Source organism: Acinonyx jubatus, chromosome E3 (assembly GCF_027475565.1).
Source record: "Acinonyx jubatus isolate Ajub_Pintada_27869175 chromosome E3, VMU_Ajub_asm_v1.0, whole genome shotgun sequence".
Lineage (NCBI taxonomy): Eukaryota > Metazoa > Chordata > Mammalia > Carnivora > Felidae > Acinonyx > Acinonyx jubatus.
In genome coordinates, this window is record NC_069398.1 from 13,353,650 (window position 1) to 13,362,771 (window position 9,122).

Consider the following 9,122-nt stretch of genomic DNA (forward strand, 5'->3'; position numbering starts at 1 on the left):
TGCTATGGTCCTAACCCAACCCACTGTCCTCACTTACGTTACTGTTTGGCCCCCAGAGGCATCTGAATTTGCTTCCTTTGATTAAGTTTGCCAGCAGTTGGAGTGAATGCTCCCATCTCTAAGGCAGGCATTCCTGTGGGTCTGGTATCCCCCCCTGCCTGGGCTCTCTATTCATGTTTTAAGTAATTAGATACTGGGGTGATTGACCATGGAAGATCAGTCCTCAATCACTCCAGAACACATAAAAATATTCGTGAATGCATGAGATGAAAATGTTACTCTGCTGGGAACATTGATCAGAGGGGTGATGTTTATGTAGCATTGTTAATTGGATTTCTACAAGGAGATACTCAGTCATTTGGGGTTTGTCTGATGCATCGTGGGCTGGGACAGTAGCTCTTGGCAATAACTCAGGGTGGCTCCATGGTCAGGGAGCTGGGTGGCCATCTGACCAACAGGCTAGGGAGAGGAAGGAGGGCTGACGAGGTCACTGAGGGGCTCTTATGGTCCAAACTTCTTATCAGTGAGCTGCGCGGAGAACACCATCTCTCAGATTTATCCACAGTTTTAATGACTGTCCTATTTGAGATAATGACGCATATCTGGACTTTCACAAAGCCCTGAAAACACTCCCACGGATTGTGTTTTATCTCAAGTACTACAGTGTGCAGCGTCCAACATTACCAATGATATTATCTTTTGAGAACTCTTTCCCAGGTTCTTTATTAAGGTTTAATTAAATTTTATGTGTTATCAATTAGGATTAATCTACATTTAGTCTGAATTAGAAGGAACCAATTATAAATAACACCACTTCTCATTTATTCCTGAATGCACAATGAAGGTTTTTAAACTTCTCTTGGAAAAAACCCACAACACAACCCCTCTGAACCAAATGTGCACTTTAAAGAGTTTTATGCCCAGAAGGCAGAAAGTTCTATTAAAATAAAGTAAAAAGAGGAGAATTCTTGTAGACAGGTGTTACACAGAAAATGGGGAGTAGTGAGGGAAGGAGAAGTAGCCCAAATTGTGAACAAAGCAGACATCTGGGACGAGTTCTAAGAAACTTGCATTTTCTATTTTTACACATTTACAAAGTATAGATCTTCCTTGACTTAAGATGGGGTTATGTCTCTACAAACCTGTCGCAAGTTGAAAATATCGTTACTCGAAAGTGCATTTAATACACCTAACCCGGTGGACACCGTAGCTTAACCTAGCTGCCTGCAGATGTGCTCAGAACACTTATGTTAGCTGACAGTTGCGCAGAATCATCAAGATAAGAAGCTTCTGTACAGTGAAGGAAATACTCAACAAAATTAAAAGGTTGCAATCTTTGCAATGGGAGAGGATATCTGCAAATGACTTATCTGATAAAGGGTTAGTATCCAAAAACCTGTAAATAACTTATCAAACTCAACCCCCCAAAACCAAATAATCCAGTGAAGAAATGTGCAGAAGACATGGATAGACACTTTTCTAAAGAAGACACCCAGATGACTAACAAACACATGAAAAGATGCTGAGTATCACTCATCATCAGGGGAATACTAGTCAAAACCACGATGAGATACCACCTCATATCTGTCAAAATGACTAACATTAACAACACAGGAAACAACAGATGTTGGCAAGGATGTGGAGAAAGGGGAACCCTCTTGCACTGTTGGTGGGAATGCAAACTGGTGCAGCCACTCTGGAAAACAGCACGGACGTTCCTCAACAAATTAAAAATAGATCTACCCTATGACCTAGCAATTACACTTCTAGGTATTTACCCAAAGTACACACAATTACTGCCTTGAAGGGGCACATGCATCCTGATGTTTATAGCAGCATTAGCAACAATAGTCAAATTATGGAAAGAGCCATCGACTCAGTCGATCAGTCCATCGACTGATGAATGGGTAAAGAAGTTACTGGGGCGTCTGGGTGGTTAAGCATCCGACTTTGGCTCAGGTCAAGATCTCATGGTTCGTGAGTTCGAGCCCCGCATTGGGCTCTATGCTGACAGCTCAGAGCCTGGAGCTTGCTTCAAATTCTGTGTCTCCCCCTCCCTCTGACCCTGCCCTGCTTGCACTCAGTCTCTCTCTCTCTCAAAAATAAATGAACATTAAAAAAAGAAGATATATATGTATACACACACACACACACACACACACACACACACACAATTGAATATTACTCAGCCATCAAAAAGAATGAAATCTTGCCATTTGCAATGATGGGAATTATGTGTATTATGCTAAGTGAAATAAATCAGAGAAATACAATATGATTTCACTCGTGTGAAATTTAAGAAACAAAACAGATGAACATGTGGGAAAGAAAAAAAAGGAGAGGGAAGCAAACCATAAGAGAGACTCTTAACTATAGAGGACAAGAGGTGGGTGGGGGGGTGGCCTAAGTGGGTGACGGGCATTAAGGAGGGCACTTGTGATGAGCACTGGGTGTTATATGTAAGTGATGCATCACTAAATCCTACTCCTGAAACTAATACTACACTACATGTTAATTACCTAGAATTGAGGGGCGCCTGGGTGGCTCAGTTGGTTGAGCATCCAACTTTGGTTCAGATCATTAGCTCATGGTTGTGAGCTCATTGGACTTGCTGCTGTCAGCATGGAGCCTGCTTCCCATCCTCTGTCCCCCTCTCTCTCTCCACCCCTTCCCAGTTTGGGCTCTGTCTCCCTCTCAAATAAATAAATATTAAAAACTTAAAAAAAACCCTTGAAACATTTTTAAAAAAGCCAACACAAAGCCTATTTTATAGTAAAGTGTTGAATATCTCCTGTATTGATTGAATACTGTACTGCAAGTGGAAAACAGAATGGTCGCAGGTACAGAATGCTTGTTGAATGGGAGCTATGGATGCTGCCCAGCATCATGAGAGAGGATCTTAACTGCATGTTGCTAGCTTGGAAAAAGATCCAAATTCAGAATTCCAAGAAAGATTTTTATTGAATGAGTCTTGCTTTTGCACCATTGTCAAGTGGAACCATTATAATTCAGGAACTGTCTGCATATGGACACATAGCCACAGGTATTGCAACCATTTGTTACAAATAGACATTTGGCTGTAGCTCCAGGAGTTTTTCACATAGCATGCAACCTGAAAGATAAATCTGTTTTCCCACCTCTATCCACCGAGTTCTACAAAATCTGAGATCTAAGTCTCATAGCTGTGAGAGCAGCAATAACAATGAAGATGTGGTTATCTGTGTGTAGCTGAGGCAGAGACTTTGAACTTGACAGTGTTAACCTGGAGCAACTGCAGAGAGAGAAACTGAGAGTTCTGGTTTCTGGCGCATTTCTGTTTCTAGAAGAGGCCGGACTGTCTCCTGCTTTGCTGTGTTCAGTGAGACCAGTTTCGACCAGTTCAAATATTTCCAGCTCTTTTCCTTCTGGGCACGGGTAGGCTTGAACTCTTCTCCTTCCCCAGCCTTGAATTTGGATGTGAGCACGAGGTTCGTTTGGTCAGTGAAATGCGAGAAGTGAGGGGTGTCAGTTGCTTGTGGAAAAAGCTTGAAGAATGGTTCACTCTCTTTTCCCTATGCAGCAGTTGTGGAGAGATGGTTCAGCTACAGCGCCCACTAGTCCAACGTGGGCAAGACCCTCCCTCCCAGCCTGCACTGGTCATGTAGCATGAGCAAAAGTAAACTTTTGTTATGTTAAGGCATTGAGATGTTGAGTGTTTTTTTACTGCAGCATGAAGTAGCCTGTTTTGCCTCACAGAACTTCTCTAAGCTTTGATTTCTTCTAAGCTTTGGTACCTATCTTCTTCAGTTGTTACATGAAGAAAAGAAAATGAATTGACAAAAAGTGCTTCCCTTAGTATCTGGCACACATCAGGTACTTAATAAATGAAAGTGCTTGCTGTTGCTGTTGTTGGGGATGCCTTATGTGTCGTGCATAAATGACTGTACCTGTCATGTTGTGATAGTATGTTCCAAGTTTATGTAAACTGTTAGCATTTCAGTATCTGGCCCTCCATCCTAATCAGGAGTCCCACAGCCCTTGATTCCTGTCTGTGTAGACAAAACCTTCTAGCACGTAGTTCTAATTACTTTCTCCTTTCCATGACAACACTATCAAATAAACTCATAATATATAGTTTAAGAAAGTATAACATGTGATAAAAGCCCATTCCGGGAGCCACTGTGTTTTCAATGAGCACTTGGACAGGTGGCTTGCACAGGCCTTCAGACTCATCTGTGGACTCAAACACTCCTTTTCCACAAATATCCAGCAGTTGTAGGAGTAACTTGTGATTTATTTAACTTGCGCCCCCGCACATTTTCTGGCTTGGGTCTCTCATTTGAGTGTGTCCAGCTTATGTACAGGTGTAAACCAAGTGATTTGTAGAGACGAATTCTTTTGGTGACCAATAAGTAGGTATGCACTGTGAACTCTTCTCATGGGCTTGGGGTGCTGTTGTGCCTCACAACCGCTAGAGACTGTCACACATAGTAGGAAACCTCAGGAACATTCAGGAACGATGGTGAGGCTGGTTCAGATATTACCTGGACCCAGAATTTAGACTGTCTAGTTCTGTGGGATGGTAGAGTCTTGTTCCAGAATTAGGGTGTGATCCCAGGGTGTGAAAACTCACTATTTCCAGGAATGCTTTGGTTGCAAATGACAGAAACCCAGCGCAAAACACAAAGAAAATGTACTGGCTGTCTTAATTGGGAAACCGCAATGACTAAACCCTTCCAGCTTCATGTATGGCTTACCTGCGTACTCAGATGCTGTCATTAGCTCTTTCTCTCCCTCACTCTGACTTATTTTCTCTGTATATTGATTTTCCTTTCCTTCACTGTTCACATGGTGGTAATGACAGCACCAGTGCCTCTGGGCTTCCATTGCTCTTGTACCAATGATTTCAACAAAAAAGATGGTGTCACTTTCTTGATAGTTCCAGCAGAAGTACTGGGGAGAGCCCCAGAGTTAATTTTTCTGCTCTACAAAGAACTTCTGCAAACTGAAAGGATTTGTAAAAATCTAATAAAGAAATAGGCAAAAGATAGGAGGAGGTAATTTCAGAAGAGGAAATGCAAATGGCCAATAAGCAAATTAAATTATGCTCATTCTTATGGGGGAAGGGAAAATGTAAATAAAAAGACAATAAGATCATGTTAGAAATTCATTAGTTTGGCCACAATGAGGTGATTTATAATCCATGGCTTCTGAGTATGTGGAGGAAATAAGGACTCTCATACTTTGCTAGTATGAATAATAATAATTATTATTATTTAGAGATGGCCTTTGACCATATTAATCTTTATTTATTTTTGAAAGCAAGAGAGAGTGTGAGCAGGGGAGAAACAGAGAGGGAGACACAGAATCTAAAGCAGGCTCCAGACTCTGAGCTGTCAGCACAGAGCCCCATGCGGGGCTCGAACTCATGAACCCTGAGATCATGACCTGAGCCACAGTCGGACGCTCAACCAACTGAGCCACCAGGTGCCCCTCAGCAACATTATTTTAACCATTCAGAGTAACTTGTGATTTGTTCAACTTAGGCTACTGGTTAAACAAAAATCTGGAAGTAGCTACTAAAATTAAAAATATACATATTCTTTGCAGCCATTTCACTTTGGGCAGACAGAAATAAAAACACCACATCAATAGAAAAGTGTTTATTGCAACATATTGTATATTTGCAAAAATCTGGAAACCATCCAAATGTACAAAAATAGGAAATTATTGAGTGAATTATATTATTTCATACTCTGGAGTTTTATGTAGCTGTCAGGAAAAAAACATGGAGATACACCTATAAGGTCTTGGGTGGTTTTTTTTTTTTTTTTAACAAGTTTTGTTTATTTATTTTTTAATGTTTTTTTATTATTATTTAGTTTTGAGAGACAGAGACAGGGTGTGAGCAGGGGAGGGGAAGAGACAGAGGGAGACACAGAACCCGAAGCAGGCTCCAGGCTCTGAGCTGTCAGCATAGAGTCTGACATGGGGTTTGAACTCAAGAATTGTGAGATCATGACCTGAACTGAAGTCGGACACTTAACTGACTGAACTACCCAGGTGCCCCTATTTATTTATTTATTTTAAAATATTTATTTATTTTGAGAGAGAGAGAGCACAGTGGGAAGAACCAGAGAGAGAGAGAGAGAGAGAGAGAGAGAGAGAGAGAGAATCCCAAGCAGGTTCTGGGCTCTCAGCGCAGAGCCTGACACAGGGCTGGACTCACGAACTCTCACAGTTCACATGATCTCGCATCATGACCCGAGCCGAAATCAGTATTCAGATGCTTAACCGACTAAGCCACCCAGGTGCCCCTATCTATAAGGTCTTGTTATGTAAAGAAAGCAAATTTGTATAGGATGATCTCATTTTTGAAAAAAAAATCTATTCACGTGATTTAAAAAAATTTTTTTTTAATGTTTTTATTTTATTTTTGAGACAGAGAGAGACAGAGCATGAGCAGGGGAGGGGCAGACAGAAAGGGAGACACAGAATCCGAAGCAGGCTCCAGGCTCCGCACTGTGAGCACAGAGCCCGACGCGGGGCTCAAACTCATGGACCGCGAGATCATGACCTGAGCCGAAGTCGGATGCTTAACCGACTGAGCCACCCAGGCGCCCCATGTGATTTTTTTATGGATGCATGTTTGTGTTAGCTCAGGAAGAACCCCTAAAGATACATACCAAATAGCTGACATTAGTTACTCTGAAGGGAGGGGTTCATGTGAGTATATGTTGCTATTGTAGTTTGAGAGAAAGATTGTCTAACATATGTTTTTAAAAGGACAAGGTGTTATCTATGTCCCTGAAATAAATTCTAACAGTAAGTGGGCTTTGGCATTTAAGAGATTTAAGAGGCATCTTAAATCTCAGGGTAGGTGTGACTGAGGTGTGGGGGGTGGGAATCTGCACGTCCTGTCAAGGATCTCTTTCAGGGATAGCTGGTAAAAGCGCCTGTTGGCCAGTCTTAACTGTGATATTGGTGCTGCCATGCTGTGCCGCAAGGAGGTGGTATCATCCATTGACCTCGGTTATGCTGGACCTTCCATCTGAAGAATGGACACATTAGATGCATGTGGGGGTGGGCATCGCCCATTTCAGCAACTAGGATATCTTGCAGATGGCGAGAGAATGAGGTCAGGCCTTGGTTGTCAGGAGGTCTTTGCCTTCATTAGGTCTGAGTGGTTTCATTTGGCTGTGTGAGGCTCCTATTGTGGGTTAGTGTTATCTATAGACAGTATGTGGAGCCTAATATTGAAACTGCGTGATGGGCTAAAGGGCAGACGACTTTGGACTCTGCTTATTTTCCTTTTCATTGCATTGTTATCATTATTTCAACTTTTGGGACATAACTAGGGAGTTGATATTATTTTTCAGAGTTACCAGGCTTTATGTTGCATCACGATCGGTGCATCTGTCTGGTGAACGTTCATATATGGAGTGTTGGGCACTGTGGTAGGCATTTCAATGGCCTTGCTCTTGTACTTTGTGTTTTTCACATTTGTACTGAACAGCTATTACTATATGGAAATAAAGAAAAAAGAACAATTTCCCAAGTAATTATTGAGTCAAAAGAAAAATAAAATATATAATCAAAGACTACTTAGAGAATAATGAGAATGTGACTCATACATATGAAAACTTACAGGATATAGCCAAAGCCCTTAAATTGCTTTTTATTGTTGAAAATAAAAATGAATGAAGTTAGCTTTAAAATCAAGAAGTATGAAAATTAGCAAAAAAAATTTTCAGGAAGTAAAGAAAAATAAATCTTTTCAAGAACAAAGCAGAAACCCATGGATTCGAAAACAGAAAAGTTCAAGTTATAACAAATACATCCCAGAAGTGGCCTTTGGAAGAAAACCAATAGTACAGATAAACCTCTGGCATATTGACTAAAGGGAGGGAAAGCAAAACAAAATTATAAATGAGGAAGTCAAAAAGGTACATGGGAGATTAAAACCCAAGATATTCCTATGCACAAGTCTTTGTAAAGAAACGAAAAAAAGCCCAACGATGCTGATTTTTGTGCACTCTCAACTATAGAAATTGGCTCGTGCAAAAGTAATGTGTGAAGAGCAGAATAATCATACAAAAATTAAAAAGTTAAAGTGTTACTAAATGGTAGCTCTAAAGTAGCCTCCTTGAACAGAGATTTTTCTAATGTGTTCCCCCCCCCCACCATCTTCCAGTAGCAGATTTTTTCCTATACTTGACTAACGGTTCCAGATTATAGAAAAGCATGGAAAACTCCCTAATTCATTTTATGAGGATGGAACAACCCTGAAATCCAATCTTGAAGAATATAGTGGAGGGGCGGGGGGAGGGGGGGAGAACAGAAGACCAAGGCACTAGATGAAAGACTATAAATAAAATAATAGCAAACAGAATTCAATAATACATTAATAGAATCATTCACCATGACCAAGTAGGATTTAGCCCCAGAATGCAAAGACTTTTGTTTTTCAGATCAATTTCATTAAAAAAGAAATAAAAGAAAATCTCATAGATTAGTTGAGGCAACTTTTTTGCACCCCTCCTGGATTTCATTCTCTCCTCGTCTCTCTCCTTCCCTTCTTCCATCCCTCATCCTTTGCAAAAACAACTATTTTGAAGTTGGTATTTATTCTTCTAATCTATGTTTTGTATCTCTACAATTTTTATGTGTCCATAAATATTTGGCTACATATTATTTTGTATGTCCTTAAAATTTCATAACTGGCTTTATTCTAAATGTGTCCCTCTGGAACTTGCTCTCCCCCACCCCCACCCCTTGGCATTATGTTCTCAAGATTTATCCATGTTGATACAAGTAGATCTAGTTGATTCATTATACAAATGCACTATATTTTATTTCTCTCTTTTTTTTTTTTTTACACGTGGGCATTTAGTTTGTTTCCCTTATTTTGGTGGCTGATAAAAGTGCTACCACAAACATGGCACATGTTTCCCCAGGTTATAGCAGTTTCCTCTCCTGACAGCAGGGTGTGAGAGTTCTGTCTTCTACAGCCTTGCTAAGTCTTATGTGGGATAGGCTTCTTGCTTGCTTGCTTGCTTTTTCTTTCTTTCATGTTTGTTTGTTTGTTTTGAGAGAGAGGGAGAGTGCATGTGCGAGCATGCATGCAAGCAAGGGGGAAGGGG